General features: G+C 43.9%; 1 protein-coding gene across 3 annotated transcripts in view; it reads left to right on the top strand.

Annotated features, from left to right (window-relative positions):
- PHACTR1 (phosphatase and actin regulator 1) overlaps positions 1-24,801 on the top strand; it is a gene marked incomplete at its 5' end in the record, with an annotated part of 446,140 nt that overhangs the window by 201,618 nt on the left and 219,721 nt on the right. The window contains one exon of one of the 3 annotated variants that reach the window (XM_080914802.1): positions 15,417-15,532. The exons of the other annotated variants lie outside the window; for them this stretch is intronic. Of the gene's footprint in view, positions 1-15,416; positions 15,533-24,801 lie in introns of those variants that run through there. 3 annotated transcript variants of the gene reach the window in all.

The following is a 24,801-nucleotide window of genomic DNA, read 5'->3' as shown; positions in this document are numbered from 1 at the left end:
AAAGAAAATCAGGTGTGATGGCACACACCTGTAATTCCGGCACTCAGGGAATGGAGGCTGGGGGATCTGGAGTTTTAAGTCATCTGCAACTACCGAGCAAGTCGAAGGCCAGCTTAAACTACATCAGACCCTATCTCAAAAAAAAAAAGAAATAGTGATACCACTCATGGTGCATTTAAAACCCACACATAAAAAGTTAAAATTTGAGATTTTTATAATACACCCATGGTAAAGGTACAAAAGTACAGATGAGTCACATAAACATCAGCTTCAGGAGACAAGGCACCATTTGGAAATGAGCAGAAAAGGAAGGATTGGTAGTCTTTGGCTAAGTCTAGAATTTTTCTTTCTGTTTTTCTTCTTGTTCTTGTTCTTGTTATTCTTGTTCTTCTTCTTCTTGTTCTTCTTGTTCTTCTTCTTGTTCTTGTTCTTGTTCTTGTTCTTGTTCTTCTTCTTCTTCTTCTTCTTCTTCTTCTTCTTCTTCTTCTTCTTCTTCTTCTTCTTTTTCTTCTTCTTCTTCTTCTTCCTCTTTCTCCTCCTTTTCTTCTTCTTCTTAAAGTGCTGAAACAAATAATATGCACTATAGATACTTAAGACCTGTGTCTAGGGTCGCCCTCACTGCCTTGTTTTCAGCTGCAGTATTCCAAAGTGTTAATGTTAGCCCACAGCAGCCAGCTCCAGACTGGCACGGGGCCCTGAGTAGGTCTATGCTAGGTTGTGTGACGGGGGTCTTCCAAAATGGCTGTCTTGCAGAAGACAAAAGGGTCCTGAGAAGGATAAGGAGATGGCATGTCTACGTTGAAGCCCCGCCCAGACAGGGATGGCTAGGTAACCACGAAAGGTTGGGAGTGCGAAGGCTGTGGTAGCTTAATCTTGTGCCAGTTTTCGTTCAAGGTTCAGTATCTTAGGATGCCCCAGTCTTCTTAGACTCATCTCTCGCTTCAAACAGCATCAACTCCAGAGGTATCTTTCTGCAGACACACTTTTAAGGCTTGCAATTTATTCTATCAAAAGAAAAGAATGGCTTTTAGGAAGGTCACCTTGATTAGTATTTGCCTGGCCCATCTTCTTAACCAAAGCATGCACTTGGTATTTTGAGGGCAACCCTTTTAAAAGGTTTTTATCTTTGCAATCCAACGTAACTTGGGTTGGCTTCCTAAAAGAACGGACTCTTCAAGAAAGTTCATGAAGGAATCAGTGAGTGTATCAAGAGGCAGATGTTTCTTAAAAGAAAAGTCATATGGAATGCTGACATGCATGTTTACTATATTATAAACAGTGTTGATGGATTTTTGATTACAAACATTAACGATAAAAGATATCTCCGCAATTCACTTTCCTGAAGAATAAGAGTACCATCCCGCCCCTTCAATGTCTTGGAGACTTTTTCAGCATAAGTGGAACAGGACAGAAGAACAAAGAACCTAGACATTGTATACAGAAGACTGAAAAGGCAGGAGTCATGAACCACACAGGGTGTGTGTGTGGTGGGGGTGGGGGTGACTGCAGATGACAGTCTGCACTTGGAAAATGGTGGTTGGGGGCTGGGCCGTTGAATTTCATGCTCTATGTCCCTCACACTCTATCTTCCAAATCCATTTGAGTCATTTTTTTTCCCACTACCACCTGCTGCACCTGATCAAGCCTTTCTCTGGGTTTCTCTGTAATGTTCTGAAATAATTCCATCCATTAAAAGAAGTTCTCTTTCTGTGTGATTCAACAGGAGCCAGCCTAAAAAAGTGAAGTCCAGGCTGGAGGTATAGATCAGTAATAGAGCCCCTCTCAGCACCCGTGGGCTCGATCGGAGCTCTGACCAAAAGAAACTATTGAAACCCAGCAGTTGGTGTCTCCTACTTTGAGAGGAGGACTCCATTATTTCTCTTCTGCTCTTCTTCCATGAAGGGGCTGAAGCCTTTGTATTTCTCTTTCCACGTTCCAGCTGTAGGCAGATTAGCATGTGGGACAAGAATGTCCCTAATTTGTAAGGCTCACTTCACCCCATAGTTTAGTCTGGATGACAGTGACAGGCATCGAGTGTGAACAGTTAAAGGATACGTGTATCAATCCGATTCAGACCCATCTCCGTTTGAAGATTAGGATGACTCAATTATCAGCGAAGTAGGTAGTTCAGACATCTGCTGGTATCACCAGTCAGCCGGCATGGGGCTCTCCAGCTCTAGCTGGGTAGAAATACTGTGTAGGTGAGACGCTCTTCAGCGGCTTGTTTCCCTCAGTGTTAAACAGCAGTGGGCAGTGACAGTAGGCAGGTGGACATAGCAGGAGTGTCAGCCTCTAAAGTTAAATTCCCTAGACCTGCCTTAGGTATCATCCCGTTCCCTAACATCCCTGCTGTCCCAGGCAAGCTTCCAGTGTTGGGGCCTCTTGTCTCCTGGCCAGAGCCATTGTTTCAACTCCCAGCCGTTGCTTTGAGACCTTGCCCCTGAAGACAGCTGCCTGGAATTATTCTTGCCAATCAAAGCCGTGGTTGCAAATCATCACTGTTTGCCACCCCGTATCAACTCTCCGCTCTCTAGTCACCTCCGCATCTATTCCCTTCTTCCCGGATGTACCGGATGGAGATGCTCAGACTGCACTGGATGGAGATACTCAGGCTGCTCCCTCAGTTGTGATCATAGGCGCTGGCTGTACAGCATTTGGGTACATTTAGGAAGTCCATTTAGGGACCAACCCATAACCAGCATCACTCAAACAGGAATCCTATTCTGCCAGGGGCGGGATCCAAGGGAGCGGCTGGGATCCTTAATGGATCAGTATCACCACACACTGCCCCTCTTGATGAACTGCTGGCCGCTAGCTCTCCTGCAGGCAAGCGCTGGTTGTTGGGACTCAGGCTAGGGAACCAATGGCTGTTGGAAAGAGGGCTGTTTGGGAGCTTGACCCTCAGTAACTCATGCAGCCCTGAGAACCATCTCTGAAGGCCTCTCGGATGCCATGGCCCTCATCAGTCTGAATTTCTGAAAGGAGGCAGGGAAAGACCATTCTAGAAAAGTCTTCACTGACCCTGGTGTCTCTAGAGGCGTGAACACAGGGATGTACTTCCAGGAACTGACCGGGGAAATCGCAAGCAGCCTGTTTATAGAGAAGAACCGTTTGCACAAATCACAGCCAGTTGAATGGCCAGTCACAGTCTTGCCTCTAGCACAAGCACAAGACTTTTGTTTTCGATCCATCTTGGCCTTGCCCTGAGTTACAGTGAAGTCCTTGCACTCCGGAAGTGCGCCACCTCTGGCCAGAAGGAAATGGTTCATCCAGCCTTGTGGCTTCGCACTGCACTGGCAAAGGATGGGGGCAATTTCAAACGCCAGGACACCCTCTGATCTCTTTCACATCATTGTCCCAAATCTCAGGCATAAGAAGAATCTGTAGGGGTGGTTCGAGGGCATGAGGGTGATTCAGTTGGCTATTTGATTGATAGTTCTTTGCTGCTGATCAGCAAGTCGAATTGCGCAATGCTGAATGTGTGTGCCTATTTACAGGAACATAAACTTCAAATATAATTCCTACAGTATAAGCATAAAGAACTTATTAACAATATAATTAACACTGCAGTTTTAGCAGAACCCAACAGTGTTTTAACAGTCCTTTAATTCTGCCCAATACCTAGGAGAAATGGCCCTACTCTCTGGTATTTACAATTAACACTGAATTATACCTTTTCCTGAATTAGGCCTTCTCCTGCCTGGGTCAGCCCTCTTTTCCCTTCTATATGAAGTCTTAACTCATATCTTTTGGAAAACATTGCAACTCAATACTCATCTTTTTAAATTATCATTATCATTATTATTATTATTACTATTATTATTATTTTATTATGCAAACAGTACAATATTCCACATAAACTCAAAAATGCTGCATCAGATGCTCAGCCATTAAATTTATTTCATGGCCTGGCCAAGCGCCACCATGTGCTATAACACAGTAGAGCCAATTCCACTGTTCACGTGCATTAGCAGTTACAAATATTTATCCTCAGTTAAAATGTCTCTACTGCTTCTCCATGAGGAGAGAGCTGTAGCTCCCATCGTGAAGACTTCTAATAAAACTCGAGGAAAACTGTAAGCATACAGCATCCCCGCCTTTGCTGGGGAAAAAAAAAAACCACATAAGCCAAAAGCAGCATCAGCTATGGTTCTGTGCAGCCACTAGACACCAGGCTTGACGTTGCCAAAGCCTATCTGGAGAATTCATTCTAAATGAATTTAATGGTGGGTAAAGGTCCCCAAAGTGTATAAAATTCTCTAAACAGCCCAGAGTTTGCTTAATGTGTGCCATTTAATAAAAGTTAGCAGACCCTGATGCCCAAGTGTGCTAATGTGGACTCAGGAACTGAGGGTGCCATGCTTGACTAGTATCAACCCTTCCCTACAGCATGGCAGAGGGTGAACTTTCCTCAGCCAAGTTCAGCCCCATCTCCCACTCCCCGACCTCTCTTGCAAGCAAAATAGGAACGTTTTATTGTTATGACAGAATTCAGAGTAGGACTTAGCTATAAGGTTATTTCTCAGGCTCCTTTGATATTAAGAGTAATTGAAAGATTTGGTGGTATGTACAAACCTGGCAAGGAATGGCTGTCTTCTTAAGTGATCTCAGTCTCCCAACATACTGCCAGTTTTGAAACAAGGCGAGTTGATAAAAAGGGAGGCAAGGAAAGAACTTTACAGTTCATAGTTTTGTGGAAGTTTCTTTAAGTAGTTTCAGTCACTAGGCTATAAATAAGCTGTTTCTTTTGATTATGTGATTATTACATAAAATCTAGTTAAAATGTATGGGATATATTTTTATTATTAAATATATGTTATAAACAAACTATTCAATATTTTTGTTAATAAGAAACCCAGAAGATGCATTAGAAGTTTGCCAAAAATACCTCTTCATCTCCCTACCGTCATCATGATGGCTTCCATCTTCCCTTAAACACATCACTGAGGCTCTAAAGGAGATTTTACTGTTCTCCTTCTTTCTCTCCCTTTTCCCCTCCATCTCTCATATATATATTATATACCACATATTGCTCTCTTAAATTTCAATAGCATGCTGTATTATAATCTTTTTAGAGATCTTTAGCTTTTTCATTCACTGATTCTCTCATTAACACATTTCTTTTATATAAAAAAATGGCTACAAAGTATTATAGTAAATAATGCATCTAGAGTATGCTGGATAAAGGAAACTCTCTATTGAAATATAACAAGTAAAAATAGGTGTCCTCTCTCTTTGGCCTGGCTTCTCTGCTGTACGGAATTATTTGGAAGCTCACCTGATCCCAGGATCCTGGAGCACTGGGAAAAGGATACAGCCTAGCTTGTTAGAAACAGAGATGGGCTTTTGATCAAACACTTGACAGTTCTTAGAGCGTATTGTAATGCTTTCCTTGGAGAATCAGACCATTGTGTTGGAGGAAGTCATTTGTATGTCACATGCCAGAGCACCTGCGATAACATTGAAGCCTCCCCATAGCTCACTACCTTCATCCAACCCTCCCCCTGCTCCATTTTGTGTGTAATGAACATTATCACAATTATCAGAGTCACTCTGTTTCTTGCCAGTGTTGGACTGCTTATTTATTAGCTCAGTCCCACACATGCTCTGTAGTAGCAACTGGGACTCTGTCCGGAAGGTCAGTTATCATTAGCTAATCATATGCGGAACAGCCCCGAGGGGTTCAGCACACCCAAAGAAACAATGCCAGCCCTAAAAAGACCCCCCAGGAGTATCCATGGAGGGTCTGTTTTACAGACTCAAAGGGCAGATGACAGATAAGACACTGAACTTCCTATTTTTACTCCTGTCCCCTTTACCACCAGCAGTTCTGCCCGGCATGACAGCCAAGGTTTCTGTGTCCCGAGCCTGCAGTCTGATAACCTTTCTTGCTTGTCTGTTTTATGATGCCATATGTTTCTTTCTTAAAATAGTGCGAGGGTCCTCTGATGCAAAGCCACCAATCAGCTCGTTCCCCGAATGTCAGTGGGATGTTTGTGGGAGGATGTATGTGCCTCACTGTTAAGCATATTTTGGCTCAAATTTCTACTTGGTGAAAATGCTAATTTCGAGAAACTTGGAGATGTGTTGGATCTCATTGATTGTCTGTTTCCTGGGGTGTAAAAGTGTCATATTATATAAATAATAGTGTCATCTTCAAGCAGTGTTGCTGTGATGATTAAAAAGGCGATAGCCATGCACGGGAATTGCTCACTGCTGTCTTCCCCTTGACAGCAGATCCCCCTGCAGTGAGAACCACCAATGTCTCTGCCACAACCCAAGAATGTTTCTCTTATGACAGACCTCTGTCACAGTTTACGTTTTAGTCAGCCCTGTATCACCGGGACGAAAGTTGGACTTAGTTAACTTAAGGAGAGGAGAGGAAAAATGCCTATTTAGGCTCTGGGTTTCAAAGATTTCAATCCTCTCTGTTGGCTGATTCGCATTGGCTTCTAATGGTGCAAGATTCTAGTCGGCAGGAGCACTTGTGGTGAAGAGGCTGCTCACCTCATGGTTGCTGGGAAGCCAAGAGAAGGAGATAGAAGGGGTCAGACTCCCTTTCAAGGGCAAACTCAGTGACCCAACTCCCTCCCACTAGGTCTTCTGTCTTAAAAGTTCCTTTACCTCCCAGTAGGGTGAGAGGCTGGGAGCCAAGCCTGTAGCATGCCTTTAGGGAACACTTGAGTTCGTAGCTACAGCAGCCCTTCAATGTCTTACTCTGGAGCCCCAAAAGAGGCAAAGGCCTCTGCCTTTGTCTTTAGTTCATCTCGTACAGGTCCTGGCTGCTCACCCATTCCTGCCTGCTCACAGGGTCTTTTGGTTGCCCAGGCTGCAATGCCACCACGCTCCTGAAGATTCAGAAATAATTAGAGAACAAGGTTAACATCTATAATATCTGTTTTATTTTAAAAAAATTAGGTCATGGTGTATGGCCAGTTCCCTGAGCTTTAACTTTGTTCATATAACAATGTTCTGTGAGAGCAGGCAGGCATGGTGACACACACCTAAAAATACCAGCACTCTGTCAGCTAAGGCAGACAGGACTGTGAACTGAAGGTCAGCCTGGGATGCAGATAGCAAAATCGTTTCCTGAATAGGAAAGATTATGCATGCATACATATATGAATGTATAAACACACATATATGACCCATGGATGTACAGAGGGAGGAAGATGTCTCATGTCAACTGGTTTGTCTCAAACTTGTTATTTTTAACATATTTCAACATATGTTGTCATTTCCCTGTTAGTGGACTTTCTCATCCATTTTTTATTGTAATATGAAACACGTAAGGTCATTTCTGTGTTAAACAGCCACAAGTAACAGGAGCCTGTCCCCAAAGAAGCCTGGTTCTAGAAAGAACACAAGATTGCATATATTATTATATATAAAGCATAAGGGTGTACGTATCTAATTTAAAATAAAATTTATAACTTGGAACATAATGTAAAAAAAAAAAAAAAAAAAACCAACTTTGGGATGGCAAGGCCCACATGTTCAGTCTTGGCAATTCCTAACTGGGGCCTAATCTGACCTCTATTTTATCCAGATGTGAGCAGCAATGTCTGATTTTTAGCTTGGGCGGGAAGCCTTTCTTGAGTGTTAGCAACACCGACTTTGAAAATGTCAGCTCCTGGAAGACCTTACTGTGTTTCCCACCAGACCTGACCTTTTTTTCCACCAGTCACTAAAATGGCATTCTCTCTAACCACAAGGCTACCAGCGGTGAGATTCTTCTACTGGCCCCAGCAGCTGTAATAGAAGAATACTCTTTCTACTTGTGCTAATTCAGAAAAATGACTCTTTCCTGGCCCATCACAGTGACCTCGAAAAACAGTATTTCAGGCCCTGGGGAAGCTGAGGCAACAGGAGGAGGGGCTCAAGGCCACGCCCACTTACATGGTGAAAGCATGACTTGGAAAACCTAGACCTACAGAGCTCCCCAAAACAGCGCAACCAACTGCAACCAACCGGAAACCTTGCACAGATCACTTTCCGGAGGCCTGCCCTCCCCTAGCTCTTTCCCTTCCTGTTTTGTTGCAAGGTCTTCTTCAATCCCTTCTCTTTATTTTGTTGTCTACTTTTTTTCAGGAGAATTTCCACAGAACAGTCCTGTTAGTGAGCATAATTATTATAAGCCTGGAAGGGAGGAAAGAAAAAAAAAAAAAAAACACCTGCTTTTTATTTAGCATTTTCAGGGGGAGAAATTTCCTTAGCTAAAACAAACAAAAGTCAAAAAAATAAAAAATAAAAATAAACCCACAAAAGCAATCTTGCTCGCACCATTTAGCTGCCTCAAGAGTATTTTTAAGAAGTCCTACTCCAGTTCTAAAATGAGACAGATGAAGTTGTTTCTGTAAACCTTATTGTCCACAGATATCTCCCTGGATCCTGCACCAAAACCCTGCTGGGTTGAATTATGAAACAATAAGGGGAAAATCTGAGGCTGAAAGAATGTTGTCACAGGCTACAGAACTCAATTTGAAGAGTACAGATTCTTCATAGGCAAACACTGTCCCTGGGAGAATAAAACCTTGCATCCTGTGAGGTGCTTTCTAACCTCAACCTTCAGGAGTGATTAAAGTACTTAACAACTCGACATGGAAGAGTCAGGGGGCATTTATAACCTCTTGTAGCAGAGGCCAGCTGTAGCTAGTCCATGTAGCAGGACCACTTTATGGGGCTGAAGATGGCTTCTACTTACCTGTCCCTCAGTTGCCTACAATGCTCTGTCTCCCAAATCAAGTGCCTGTCACATCTTCCTGCACAGAATATAAATGTGCTGTGCCACGGCCCCTTATCTGTGGCTTTGCCTTCCTGGCGTCAGTTACCCATGGTCAACCACTGTCCAAAAATGCTAAATGGAAAATTCCATAATATAATTCATGCATTTTCAACTGCATATCATTCTAAACAGTGAGGTGAGCCCTCTTGGGTGTATGTGTGTGATATGTGGGTTTGTGATGTTTGTGTATATGTATGCATATGTGTGCATGAGTGTGTATGTGTGTGTATGTGTATATATATGCATGTGGATGTATATATGTGTATGCATGTATGTGCACACATATGTGTGTGTTTGTATGTGTGTGTGATGTGTGTGTATGTATTACATGTGTATGAGTGTATGTATGTGTATATGTGTATATGTATGTGCACGTGTGTAAGAGTGTGTGTATGTATGTATGCACATGTGTATGAGTATATTGTGTATGTGTGTGATATGTGTATATATGTATGCATATGTATATATATGTATTTATCTGTGTGTATATGATATGTGTGCATGCATCTAGAGAGGTGTGCACATGGAGGACAAAAGCTGGCATTAGGATGTCCTCCTCTACACCTTGCTTTTCTCAGACTGGGTGTCTTCATTGAACCTGAAGCTTGCTGCCTTAGGCACAGCGCTATCCGTCCAGCCCCTGGGAGCCACCTGTGTCAGCAGATCTTGCAGACTCCCTTTGCTAGGAGTCCAGGCTTGTGCCATCATGCCCAGCTGTCCGTGGAGTCTGAACTCAGGCTCTTGTGCTTGTGTGACAGTCCCTTTGCACACTGAGCCACCTCTCCAGCCAGAGTCTCCTCCTTGCTGCTGCATCCAGTGCTCCACGTCCTATCTCGTTATCAGCCCAATGGTCCTGGTCTTATAGCCTGTGTTCAAGTCGCCCTATTATACTCCATAATGGCCCTGATGCACGAGGATGGTGAAGTGGACCACTTGTATCTGCCAAAGACAAGCTGTGAATTGCTTCTTTTAGATGAAAAACAAAAGGGTCTCTACTTACAAGGACAGAAAAAAAAAATCACATGTTGAGTTTGCCAGGGAGAACAGTTTATGTAGCCCAGGCTAGGCTATTGCTGGCATTATTCAGGCATCTACTAGAGGACCTTGACCACTCTATTAACTATAAAAAGGCCTGGAAGTTGTGAGCCCTATAACTCCAGGCTACTTCAGTTCTATCCTGCACATCCATTCTATCTCCTGCCACAACAAACAAAGCACCCACCAAGCAACACACCCCCACTCACACATACATACACATACATACATGTGCCCCCCCAATATATATATATATATATATATATATATATATATATATATATATATATATATATATATATACACACACACACACACACACACACACAGAGAGAGAGACATGCTCACACACTCTACACACACATACCACACATATGCACATGTGTGCATAGACACCACACATATGTACACACCACACATACAAACATGCACACTCACACACATACACACACATACACATACATATGCATACACACACACCAATAACAACAGTGCAACAGTCTTCTATGTTTGCGAACAATTTGGAAAATTTAACCTTGACTTAATATTGTACCACACATTGAGGCCAAATCTAAAAAACATAGGCCGGATCTGAAAAATACTTTTGTGATGAATAGCATATTGTTAATATTTAATGAGTATACGAGTTGTCTTGGCTTTATGTGATGATGATGACAAAGCTGTGGCTTAAAACAAAAGGTTTTTTATCATGTCAACATTCTGGAGGCCACAAGTCTAAGTTTTAAGATGAGCTACGATTCCTATCAATCTTTTGAAGATTTCATCTTTGTCTTTTTCCAGCTCATATGTCAGCTTTTCCACCTTGGGTTCATCTTCATGGGCTTCCTCCTTTTGTCTAACTCTATGTGTCTTTTAAAGAAAGGACTTACTGTTACTTTAATTAGGTGTACATGTGTATGACTATGTGGGAGTATGTACACCTGAGTGCAGGTGCCCACAGAGGCCAGAAGAGGGTGTTAGATCCCCTGGATCTGGAGTTGCAGGAGGTTGTGAGCCACCTGATGTGGGTGCTGGGAAACAAACTTGGATCCTCTATCCGCACACACCCCTGAGCCACCTCTCCAGCACTTCCTGTGTGTGTTTGGTAAGAACACTTGCTATTGGACCCACCAACATAACTTAGGATGGCTGCTTCATCTCAAAGTCTTTGGTTCTGTCTGGAAAGATGGAATAAGATCCCATCCACATGTTTCAGATACAGATATGGGGGTGGGGGCCACCCAGATCACTGGGGCTAGGAAGGAGAAAGGTGATAGAGACAAGATGGAAGCAGAAAGGACGGCAAGAGTTTAAGGCCGGCAATGACAGAAAAAAGAAAGAAATTTTAAACTCTTCTTGCATCGTGAATGTATGGTAAATTTATATTTTTAAAGAATACCCCTCTGAATGCTTCTCTACCTGCCTGGCATTGGCCTTACTGTGTCTTTTTTTTTCATTTTTGGTAAGAGTTAAAGAACTTAAATGTTATGGCTTGGGTGTCAAATGTCCCCCATAGGCTCAATGTTTGGTCTCACCTGATGGAACGACCAGCCTAGCTGGTCGACTTATACACTGCCACAGGGTTCCCCTCGCAGGTTAGAGGTAGGCCTGGCCTATGATCTAGGGTCTGCTCATAGATCAGTAAGTTACAGTAAGAAGTTATGTCTCCCTTCTCAGAAGACTGGGCCGCCACCGCGCCTTTTTGCACCAGGATGTGCTGATGTCATCCTGGGAATTCTGCTACAGCACCAAGAAAAGTCACAGATACAAAGAGCATAACAGAAGCTGTTCCCGCTCCCTGGGACTGAAACAAAGTATTCTCTGCTTCTCACACTTAGGAGCATTTCAAGGGTCTCTGATGTCACCACCGTTTTGTGCTCATCTAGAAAGCCCACTTCCCGGCTGCTGCCTTGCCCGCCAATGGCTGGCTAACCTTCCTCACCTTCAGAACTCAGCACACCTTCCCTTCATCTTCAAGCTTGCATCTTCCCCATTGTGCCTCTGACGCCCTCCTGCCCCAGTTGCTACACATCAGCCTTCCATGGACACCTCTCTCCATTAAATCTCTGTGTAGAACCTCTTCCATGCAAAGTCCCAGCCCAGAAAATGAACGCATTGCTCTCTGTGTCTATTCCTGATTGGAGATCTGGCATTTCCATTCAGTGTGTGTGGTTGTTCTTACTGACGTCTGGCCTTTCACCAAGTGCCTTCTCTTCCCCAACTAAACTTTAAGCTCGTCGTTGGCACCAGAGGTCCTACCTTTCTGCTTTTGAGCTAAAATATGCACTCTTCCCATAGACAATTAATGGAATCACCAGGCTGATTCCCACAGGGGCCTCTCAGGCCTCCAGGTCTCTCGAAAATCTTGTTAAGATGCAGATTTAGAGGCAGAGCTTAGGATCTGCAGTTGTAATAGGCTCCTTGAATCTGCAGGTCTTTGGGATTGCATTTTGAGTAGCAGAGTCTCTGGACACCAAACCAATTTAAGAATGGGCTCTTCAAGTTGAAGGTTGTTGTTCAAACAAGTGGCAATGCGATCGATTGTCATGATTCCTTCCTATTCAGATTATCAGGGTAAAAACTCAGGAATGCAACCTGAGGTGTGGCATGTGGCAGAGCCCTGTTTGAGGTGACAGAGTTCATGGGTGCCTTTCCCTTCAATATAATATATTCTCCCTGCTTCTAAAGGTGAAGACAAGTCCCACTGTATTCTTTTTTTCATAAAATACTTAAGGATGGCCGTGTTCTTGATGCAAAGGAAAGGAAAACTACCAACGGTAGCAATTGAGTTAAGCTAGAACAGGCTAATCATTAGGCAGGGTTTGTCTGTGGGTGGAGACAAGCATCCCTTGGCACCGAGAGCTATCTGTGAGGATGTTTTAACAGCAGACATCAGAAGCAAGCTTCAGCAAGGAGGTACACGGTGCACAGAACAAGGTCAAGAGCGAACACAGGGAACACATTCCCATCAGCCCTGCTACTCGCTGAAGTAAAGCAGTGCCAGAAACCGCCAGATACAACCGCCAACACTACATGTGTTGGACTCTGGTCCTCTGAGCCAACCTTCTGTTGGAGTATTAGGAGACAGCAGCTCTGACCTTCAGCCTCAAGCATAGATCTTCATACATCTCAGAACCACATGGTTGGGGGAGGGGATAAGCCATCAGCCTCCCTCTTGAATATAACAGCTGCTGGCCAAAGGACATGGTTGCTATCTTTTAAAGTTGTAGCTAGTGTATTAATATGTAAAGAGCTGCATATCACAGACAGGCATCACTGGGCAGCACCAGTTAGAGGATGCCAACTCAGGGAGGAACAGCTAGGAAGAGGGAGCACCAACCAAGTAGCTGTCTAAGGCAAGCCAATTCTTGCAGGTTTCTCTTGAATAAAAGGCACACCTCTAGGGCTCGTCCTTTGATATGTGAGCTTTTGCTAGCGGCCACATCCGAGTTTGGCCATTCATGGTACTTGGCCAATTAAGATCAGGACACACAGCGTTGGGTCAGGGTTAGTGTTCAGGGAGTGAATAGCAGATTGCTTCCAGTGCAGTTGTTTTAATAAGGCCAGATGGGGTTGACACACGTCTTCTTATTCTACCCCGTGGGGCAGGAAGTGAAGTTGGCAAGGCTGGCAGTGTTCAAAATACTGTTTAGGACTGTAAGGTACTCTGAACACACCCTAAGAAGAAACATGGGATAAAGGCAGGGCCTAGGGATTACAAAGTATGTTTGCCCATGACAGAATGAGATTCATCCCTTCAGGCATCCAAACACTATTACAAATATATCTTTGTCATCTCCCAGATACAAGGTTTAATGAGCTGGGGACCCAGTGGTACCTGGTCTGAGAGGAGCAGACCCAGTGACATTTACCTAGGTATGTTCTAGCTGATAACCTGGCTGAGAAGGCAAATGTTCCCAAAGCTCTTGATGGATATTTGTACAAAGGGGGATCTAAGTAAAGACGGCACATCTCCAGCATCTGTCCCTACCTTGTTGCCGACATTCCTTCCAGGATAGAGGGTGCCAGCGGACACTGGCTTCCCAATGATAAAATAAACGTGAAATTGCCTGTGCCCGTCTGGGCTGACAGATGATGGGAATGAAGACTTGGTGTGCCTAGAAACAATACGAGGTAGCATGTGGCCATTCTCCTTCACTGGTTCTCACCTGGAAACGAGCATTCGTGCCAAATCTGTCTGGTTAGGGGAGAGACAACAGTGACCTGTCCTTTGTGTAAGTCAGGTTCCCAGAACATTTTGAAGTTAGCACCCAGAACGTTCTTGGTGGCAACCAGAAGTGACTGTACAACTCTGGTTGTCACTATTTTGGTAGACTCAAATAGAGAGAGAGAGAGAAAAAGAGGGCAAGTTGGGGGAACAGGAGAAATGGGGTAGTGGGAAAAGAACGAGGCTGGGAGCTTGGAGTCTGACACACCTGGCTATAAATCACCGTTTCTCTTGTTTATGCTTCATCAAAATGCCCCAGGGAGCTTGTTAACCGTTATAGACCCCTCCAATAACCCGTGAAACCAGAATCTGCGCCCCAAAGTCTATCTGTTTTTAAATAAGCATTCAAGATGTTTGGGAAGTGTAACTTCTCAAAGCCTAGATTCCCTGAAAGGTGCTTTAGGAATCTCAGGCTGTCCTGCAAATGAGTGGGTTTTAAACACAAAGTGACCTTTGAAAGTCATCCAAAACAATCAAAAACTCAACAGATGAGGCCGTAGATTTGCCTTCTTCCTCTGGAGGTCTTCAGAGTATCACCACCTGCCTTGCTTGGCCTGCGATCACAAAGCAATGGCAGCTCAAGAGCATTCAGTGACTTAGCTAGTGTCCCTAAATTGCATGATGCTTGAGAAGGACTGGAAGTGAGTTTTCCCCTTTGACTGCAAGTAAGGACCCTGTAGTAAAGCCCCCTTCATCTCGGGGAAGGTTTTTCATGGGAAGCAAAAGCATCAAGGATGCTGTAACAGGTTGTCTAGTCCTAGGATGTGGTTGGACCCGCCCGAGAATATAATTTGTTTTGGCCTCAGTTCCACCCTAAGGCTGGGACAGCCTCCTGCTGTAGTACATCTTGCTTGCATTTGGCAGCGGGAGTCCTGGAAGGGGGTGGCTGTGGCATCCTTCCCCGAGTTTCCAGAGTGAAGGTGGCCACAAATCCCTGCTGGTTGGAAGCTGCGGGTGCTGCGCTTCACCGAGGGGTGCGGCTGCCCCGGGGAGACAGACCCCGGGAGACCCAGAGCTTTGCTGGGAGAAGAGCCGGTTCTGCACTCCGCAAGCCCTTCCCAAAGCCACCCCGCCCAGGGTCTCGGGATTTGCCCGGGCTCTAAGAGGTCAAGACCTCTAGCGCGCCATCCCGCCCCGCCCCGCCCCGCAGTGGCGCTGGTGTGGCGTGGGGGCATGCGGGCGCGGCCGGGGGACGCGAGTGGCAGCGCGCGGGGCGGCGATCAGCGACCGGCCCCGGACGCCCGGGGAGCGGATGGCGGAGCCCACGCGCGCCGCGAAGCCGCGCTGCAGACAGGGAGCCGTGCCAGGCGCGGGCGCCGCCGTGAAGCCCAAAAAGAAAGCTTTTTATTTGCTGAGCATGAAGCCCCCGAAGGACCCCGCCCCCAACAACAATAACAACGTGTCGTTTGTGATCCACTGTCAACTGGGCAAGGAGATCAAGCATATTTGCAGCAACTGCAGCCGTGGGGAGGACGGCCGCGACGGTGAGTGCCCAGAGCGTCGGGGAGGTGGCGAGAAGGTGGCTCTGCCAGTTCACGGTCCCCAGTGCTGGCGAAATCTGCCACCTGGACAACTGCGGGGACCTTCGCTCTCCCCAGCCGGCCCTGCACTTTGCAGAGTGTCGCCCGGAGCCAGTGGGCTTGCAGCAGCGCCCAAAGAATCAATTGTAGTAGGGCTTTGGTTTGACAAGATGGGGTCATAAGGGTCCACAGCAGCAACAAAAGCTTTTAAAAAGGATGTTAAACCAGCTCTCCCACCCCAACCACCACCTCCAGCCCCATCTCTGAGGGCTCCTCAACTGTGAGCTTTGCGGGTTACATTACAGACTGTGCACTTCCTTCAGGTGGGTTCCTCTGGAAGAAGTCATTGGCCTTGACCTCTGAGGGACCCAGCTCACTGAGTTTGTGAGCTGTGTGGAATGGTGTCCCTTTAGAGTAAAATATGGCTCTGGTATTTGTTTGTTTGTTTGTTTGTTTGTTTGTTTGTTGAGTGCTACAGCTCGTCCCTCTTGGACTGATGCCTAGTGCTCAGAGTGGGGGAGGTGCAGGCAGCAGCTCTGGGCAGAAAGAGCCGCGGACCAGGGACAATTGGCCCTGGAGCAGGCAGAAGCTTCTGCTTGTGTGGACGCCACTGTGGAGGTGCCTTCAGAGGAGCCTCCTGGCAAGCCCCCAGCAGCTCGCTGTACAGGTTCAAGAGGGCCACTGAAGGTTGCGGAAAAGTTTTAAGCAGAACATGTAGCAGAGGCCAGCCCTGAGCTCAGTGCTCAGCTCCAGGACACCTGCTTGGGCGGCTTCCCAGGGCTCCCTTTGGAAGAACAGATATTACTTAGAATCCCCTCGGTTCACTGCTGGCCTCTGAAGTGTTCCGTAATGAAGTGACTGCGGATGGCCTAATGTCTTTTCAAAATTAGAGTCCTGCTAGGGTAATTATAGTTTTCTTTGATTAAAATGTGAGAGAGGCTGTGTGGTGTGGATCGAGCGAGTCACCCAAGAGCAAATTGGGACAGTACCGGAGGTGGGAGGACAGAGCTAGGCCCTTCCTGTTGGGTTTAATGGTTTCTAAGGCACACGTGTTGACATGTGTTCGTTTCTTTTGCTGATTGCTAAACTGCAGACACCAAGATGAATGCACACAAGCAGATTCATTGGACCCCAAACTAGACCTTTCTCGAAGAATAGTATAATGGAGAAGGAGATGCGAGCCAAGTTACTTATTAAATGCCAGTCACTGTTGACTGAATGGTGTCCCAAATAGGCTGCTTCCCGTATTCGTGGGAGTTTGTTTAACTGAGTCTCTGTGCAATGCTATAATAAGGGATGGGTGTTTCTACACTCCGGGATATATGCTTATGCATGTAATTACGAGCTCAATCACCGGTAACATGTGCTGTGTGCTGTTCCAAGCAGGAATGTATTTTAACCTGCAGTCTGCCTTCCTCTTACGACACACGTCTTCTCCATAGCCTCAAATTCCAGAACACCCTCAGGAGTACATACTCAAGGATGTTCTTATATCACTTAACATAAGTATTTAATTGCAGGAGATCCATATATGAGGAGGGCTAAGGTCGTAGTGTCTAATTTTTACCTAATTCTGTACCACTATACCAGGTGTGTGGTATGCTAAAATGTTGAGCAAAATAAGGATGTGGTACAGTTGGGTTCGTTCTTTTCATGCATGGCAGGAACATCAGAACATTTTATTTCATTCATTGTGTGTGTGTGTGTGTGTGTTGTGTGTGTATGTATATGTGTGGTGTAGTGTGGTATGTGTGAGTGTGTGGTGTATGTGTGTGTGTGCATGTGTGTGTGTGGGTGTGTTAGTGTGTGTGTATGTATGTGTGTTCATGTGTGTATGTGTGTGGGTGTGTGTATGTGAGTGTGAGAGTGTGTGTATGTGTGCATGTGTGTGTGTTGTGTATGTGTGTGCATGTGTGTATGTGTGTGGGTGTGTGTATGTGAGTGTGAGAGTGTGTGTATGTGTGCATGTGTGTGTGTTGTGTATGTGTGTGCATGTGTGTATGTGTGTGGGTGTGTTAATGTGTATGTATGTATGCATATGTGTGTTTATGTGTGTATGTGGTGTGCATGTGTATGTATGTGGGTATGTTATGTGTATGTGGTTGTGAGACAGTGTGAGTATGTAGGTGTGTGAGTATGAGAATGTGTATGTGTGTACATGTGTATGTGGTGTGTGTGTGAAACAAAGTGTGTGTGTGGTATATGTGTGTTTGCATGTGTGTGAGTGTGGGGGGATGTTGGTGTATGTGTATGTATATATGTGTGTTTGTTTATGCGTGTATGTGTGTGTGTGAATGTATATGTGTGTATGTGTGTGTGAGTGTAAGAGTGTGTGTGTGCATGTGGTATATGCTGTGTGTGTATGAGAGAGATAGAAAAAGAGAGAGAGAGAGAGAGACAGAGTGAGAGAGAGAGAGAGAGAGAGAGAGAGAGAGAGAGAGAGAGAGTGAGAGAGAGAGAAAGAGTGTGAGAGTGTGGTGCCAATGCTGTGCCATGTCACCCATATGGAGTTCAGAGAAGAATAATTTCCAGGACTTAGTTCTTTCCTTCCACCATGTGGGTCTCAGACACCAAACTCTGGTCCTCAGGAACTGCAGCAAGTGCTTTCATCGGCTCAGCATTTCACTGAGCAAGGGCTTTTAAAGAAAATGTGTGCTCAGGATTTAAAGGGTCTTTCTCCCAAAGGTCAATAGAGAAAAGCCTTCCTTCTTCTCCTGCTTTTTCTTTGTGGTGCTGGGAAAGGAGCCCAGGGTCACATGCCAGCACTCTGTAAAGAACCGCACTCTCATCTGGAGAAACATGTTTACAGTGAACTTGCTTCTGCAGCATCTTGTTCTCTATGTCTGTTTAGTTCCTTATCCAGCCTTAAAGAGGCCACTTGGCTACATCCATAAAAAATTCTGGCCCGTTTAAGAATTGTCCCTTAAAATGACAATTATTGTAAACATTTAAATTATATTTATAATAGTTTTGCCATCTAAAGATCTCCTATAACCAAATATCTTTAGCTGATATATAGTAAATTTTGAAAGATAAAAGTACCCTTGACTAGCTGAAAGAATACAAAACTATATTTTAGCAATTAATTTTTAAAATTACATTTATTTATGTGTGTGTGTGTACACGTACACATACCATCATACACATGTGCAGATCAGAGGACAACCTGTGGTATTTAGGACTCTTCTTCCAAACCGTGAGTCCCAGGGACTAAACTGAGGTCATCGGGTTGTAGTGTCTGGTGTCTTTACTTGCTGAGCCACTTGCTGGCCACAGTGATTATCTTTTTGTTTAACTTTTTAAAACATGTTCTTAATGCTTGTGCATCATTATTAAAGATGGTTTTGTTGACCTTATTTTAAGTACATCTCTTCAATACTAGTAATAACAATGAACTGTAGAATAAATCCCACCACACGTTCATGGCCAGTTTGTGTTTCTGCCAATCTTTACTGTCTGTTCTTTGTACTGATGCCGCTCTCAGAAAAGGGAGTGAACTGATACAACACCCCAGTGCTAAAGGCCACAGAGTTTCAAATACAGGAAGAAACAAAGGCAGATAACAGTTCTTCTCAGAGTACCAGCATCTTTGTTTTTTAGATGGTTTTTATTTCTTCCTCTCCACAACATCTAGGGTTTTGGGTCTCAACCTTCCTGATGCTACAACCCTTAAATACAGTTCCTCATGTTGTGGGAACACTCTCCCAATCATAGAATCCTTTCATTGCTACTTCATAGCTGTAATTTTGCCACTGCTATGAATCATAATATAAATATCTGTGTTTTCTCGTGGTCTTAAGCAGCTTCTGTGGGAGGGGTTTTTGACCCTCGGAGGGATTGTGATGCACAGGTTGAGAATTGCTGATTTAGAGAATGTAGAATTGTGTGTGTGTGTGTGTGTGTGTGTGTGTGTGTGTGTGTCTGTGTGTGTGTGTGGCTGTGTGCATGTCCTGTACTATCTCAATAAGCTAAGCTAATCTGAGTCACAAATGAGAAAAAACAGCAGAATTTTCTGGTGCATTTTCCAAAAGCTCTCCTTGATCTACTAGTTGTTTGGCAAGCTGACTGGCAAGAAAGGAAATAAATTCATACCTAAATGAAGTAGAAATTATGTATACAGTAAAGATATGAGAAATGATTACATTTCCACTAACATTTTATATTGGAAGTCACTAGGAAGCTACTATTTCATTTATAAGTGATTAAAAAGTAAGTATACAGAGAAATCTCAAACAGAAGGGAAGCATTTCTGTATATTATTTTGGGAACAATTTCTATTGTTATTTTAATTTTTGGTGAGTCTTAATCGTGGTGAATTATTTTTAGAAAACGGTCTCCCTGATGATGTCAAAGGTGTGGGTACAGGCGTAGCTCACTGGTAGAGCATGCATTCAGGTGTGAATCTCTTGGGTCTATTCCCAGCATCACACACAAACAAATTCATTTCTGTGAAGATGTCATTTCATTAGAAAGGAAACATGTTAACAGTTTTGAGAAATACTTGGGAGCCTCAGTCTTGTTTTTGCAGGGACATTTTGAAAGTAATAAAAATGGCAGTTGAAAAAGGCGTTACTGGCTATTAATCAATATGCTAGTCTGTCTGGATGCATTTAAACAATGATTTCTGTCTCTGGACACTCACATGCTAACACACTAATCCACTGACTTGCTGAAGAGAACTTCAGGTTTCATTTTCGGAGCTAGAACTCACTTTTCTCAGTCAGCTCTCATATGAATTTTTTAATGGTTATTATTTTTGAGACAGGGTTTCACTGGATAGCTCAGGCTAGCCCCAAATGCACAGGGACCCTCCTACCTCAGCTTTCCAAGTGCTGGAATTAGAAGTGTACACGTGAGCCACTATGCCTAATTTTCCTATGTGGATGTTGAAGAGAGAATTGTCCTGGATCTTTGTTACATTAACAATTACATGGCCCTCAGCGAGACAACCCTTTAGGGGAAACATGTCCTGTGAGTTTCTATGACCCAGCCCCTGCCTTTTACAGAAGGGATCATGGGGAAGGCAGGGTAGGGTAGCCTGTCTTTCAAGGTTAAGCCACCAGGCTGCTATCAGAAGGGTTCAGGAAGCAAGATGCAGCTCCCAGTGATGATCCACAACTAGACCCTGCAACATTCCTGTCTGTTTGCAAATAAAGCCTTCTCCACTCGCTAGCCGGGTAGGATATTACAGTATTATTTACCACACAGAATTACGAGGATTAAATGAGATAATTGGAACAAAGCACTTAGCATGGTGCCTGGCAAGGGAACATACTTGAAACATATTAGTTGTGATTATTATCATTTGTCTGGTTACAGCAAAGTCCAATTTTTTTTTCTGCTTTACTATGGTGCATTGTCTCTTCTGCAATTAAATTTCTTGGCTTAGGTCCAAGAAGAAAACATTCTTCTCCATAGCTCATGGTTAAAACATATATTTTTTTTGATATCCTAAGTTAAAGGGACAAATGCTATGTGTGGACCTAAAGTTATACCAATAGAGTCCTACAGACATCTCAGTAGTCAAAGTAGACAGATTGAGAGAGATCCGGTTACTTCTCAGAGTAAGGGGACACAGAGATGGGGGTGTAGTTTGGTGAGAGAGCACTTGTCTAAAATGTGGGATACCCTGGGTTTGAACTCAAGCTGTAGAGTGGGTGGGGAAGGCCAGCAAGATTTCGTGCTTAGCAGGAAGTGAAGGAGGAGGGTGTAGAGCAATTCTAATGCAGGTGGACCTTCAACTTCTGCTTCAGCTGAGACTTTCTTGGCTTTCTTACATTGTTTGTGAACTCAGCTTGTTTGTGCAAGGCCCTGGCCTGGTGACAGGGTACCAACAAAAACACCAACCATCTATTCATTACCCTCCAAAAGGTTGAACAGGAAGAAAGCAACTGTCGTACAGCTTACAGACACTGGTAACTGGGTGGAGAAGGCAGGCAAGCTTCCCTGAGGAGGGGACATTTGGATGAAGAGAAAGAGAGAGTTTTCCAGGTAGAGAGGAAGTCTAAGGGGATTAAAACCGAGAAGGAGCATTGTGCGTCCTCCAGGAAAGCATTTGAAGGGGGAACATGTGGAATGAGGCAGAAAATGACAGGAACCGACAGGTGTCTGTGACCACAGTGCCCAGTCTTTTCCAACCAGTTACTTGACATGCTCTGTGAAGAACTGGGAAGATAGATATCAAAAACAGGAGAAGAGCCAGGGAGATGAAGTAGATACTCAAGTCCACTGAAGTGGGAAGTATCTAAAGATGCATGTTTCAGGAGCAGAAAGGGTGGTGGGTCTTGCCAGGAGCAAGAGAGGTCTCAAAAAGCCCACAGAAGTTTGTGAAAGAGTTCCAACTTCTTCTTCTAGGCATGATAGGCTTGTAAGCACAGAAGACCTCATCAAGTTACCTTTAAAAACAAGTTTCTGAAACACTAAGCAATAGTTTTCAGGAATCAGAGAGGTTGTATATCACTATGAATTTATCACCCAGACCCTTAGTCCAGAAGGACTCTGAAATACATTTTGGTGGGCTTTGTTTTTGGTTTTGTTTGGGGTTTGTTCTGTTTTAACTCTTATATTACTGAGAGCACCTGGGAAGAATCAGACCAGAAAGAAGATTCAGTCACTGTGGCCATTCATAGCTAAGGAATGAATGAATGTCCCTTGACCTTGAGCCGTCATTGTCAAAGGATGAAGATCCTACCGTTTCTGTCCTGCACTCAAAATATGTTTTGTATTCTTTCTACATTAGCAATTGAAAATCATTACCTAATTTTATTTTTAGCAGAGTATTTTCTTTCTTTCTTTTTTCTTTTTGTCTCTCTTGGGTGTTTACTTATTTGCTTTGTACTAAGGTTTGAACACAGAGCCTCGCTCACCATAGGCAAGGGCTTCATTCATAGCTGTATCCCCCAACCCTCTTTTTAATTACTTAGAGACAAGAAGGTGGCTTAAGAAGGTTTAAAAATTGCCATCCTCCTGCCTCTCCCCTCTGAGTAGCTGGGTTCAATCTTGCACCAACAGGCCCAACTTTAATATAACATTCCATTCATGGATACTTTTGCTAATAAAATTCCTCTGTTTAAATATCTGTCTGACACTCGACCCATCTGTTTATATTCACTCTGTTTTGATTAGGTGTCTACATATGTGTGAACTTTAGACCTAAAGCAGAATCCTACATGCAAAGGTGATGAACCCAACTGAAAGATTAGTAGCTAGAATCTGTGGATGACACTTAAAGGGATTCTGTTCATGGTATCTGTTCGTGAGGTGGGTACAGGGTTCTTTACCTGCTTTTTAGCCCCAAATGCTTCTTCCAGTGGTTTACTGATAAATACAGATGGAAGAATTTCTTGGACTTGATTGGACATTTGAGACTTCAAGAATCTAAGGGAACAGGATGTGGCTCTGGAGTATAGCATTTGCCTGGCATGTGTGATGCCCTGTGTTCAACTCCTTAACCCTGAAAAAGGTAAAAAGAAAGGTGTCAAAATGCCAATCTGAAGGGAGGGGCACTTTAACCAGTTGAGATCTGCCATTAGCTGTGTAAAATGTACTATTTCTGGCTGGTGGTATTAATGAAAGCAAGGACATGAATTGGGTCCAGCTGAAGGCCAACTAGCAAGGTTTAGGTTGTTGGGAAGAAAAGAGGAGCCTAAAGAGGGAAGGTTTCAGGTAAGAGAACCTGGCTCTAAGCATCAGTCCAAGTGCTAAAATAGCAAAAGAAAGAATGAACTGTAGATATTTCAGCCCAGCATAAAAACCATCTAGCATGTTAGCAGTATGAAGACAGATATGGCAGGATTTCCTTAGCATTGTTAGAGGGTGGAACATGGCCGTTGGTTAACTTACAGCTCAGATATTGATGCTATTGTGATCTTGGTGTGAGGAAAGAAGCAAATCTGAATTCCTGCCCCGAGAGGATCTGATTGCCCAGAGAGAGATGCTACTATGACAGAGACAATCCTTGGGTGTCAGACACACACTTTTCTCCTTTTGAGGGCAGAAAGCCACCTAGGTCTTGTCAGAGGAGATGGCTCTTGAAGTCAATTGTATTGGATAGATAGGATTAGGCTAACAAAGGGTCACTTGGGGAAAGGATAAAGAACAAGGGCAGAGGAAAGTTGCAAGTCCCATCAAAGGTAGAGAGCCTCCTTAACCAGATACTTCCCATGACCCCTCTTTGGTGTTTTATTTCTAGTGTCTTGAACAATACATGGATATTAGACATGGAACATAATGTGTTCAGTACATGAATCTGTGTCAGTGTATTAATTACCCATCTAGCTGATAAGTACAAATCCATTCATTAAAGTGACTTCAAGGACAATGGCTTGCTGTGCCTGGGGGAAATACACAGAAGCTGGGGTGTGTGGTGAGATTTGAGTGGGTGCCATACATGAATGATGCAAGATTCCCTGAGGAATTTTTTTTCTTTAGCAGTTTTATTGAGAATTCACACACCATACCTAATTGCTAATTCACTAACTTAAAGCATGTAAACAGTTTGGGTGTCTTCACAGAATCTTACACTCTTCACTAGGGGCAGTTGCAAGGTACCCCATTATTCTGTACTTGCTCCCCAACATGCTGATTCTTTTAGTTAATCTGTCTGCCTATTCTCTAGTGCCTATCTCAGACTAGTACAAATCTACTTTTGATGTCTATATATTTCCCTACTCCTGACATTTCATAAAAATGGACTTCTGTCCTATGTAAATCCTTGTGTCTGGACTCCCTTCACATAATGTAGTTAATGTTCATCTATATGACATAGCAGGGATCTAAATGTATATTCTGTTTTTGTGAGTATACTACATCTATCCATACATACATACATACATCTATCCATCCATCAGTTAGGCACACATCTTGTTTCTATATAAGCTGTTATGAATATCCCACTGTAAACATTCCTGGGCAAACTTAGGTGTAGACACAGGTCTTCATTTATCCTCACTATGTACCTAGAGGTGGCATTGCTGTATTGTGCAAGAACCTATGGATTAATCACTTGAGAAATCCCAGACTGTGTTACAAAATAACAATGCTATTTTATTTATATTCTTGTGGCAATGTATGTGTGAAAGTCCAGTTTGTCTGCCTCTTTCCTGATACTCATTGACTGTGACTTGGATTATAGCCACTTTGGAGGGGACTTGAGACAGACTGAGAAAATGTTCCAAGGAATGTTGATCAAGAAAGGGTAAATTCAGACCATTTAAGAAAACCAGTAAGTTTAG

This window comes from Micromys minutus, assembly GCF_963924665.1.
Source record: "Micromys minutus genome assembly, chromosome: 1".
NCBI classification, from domain to species: domain Eukaryota; kingdom Metazoa; phylum Chordata; class Mammalia; order Rodentia; family Muridae; genus Micromys; species Micromys minutus.
Note: the sequence above shows the minus strand (reverse complement) of the source record. Positions and strands in the feature narration are given on the sequence as shown.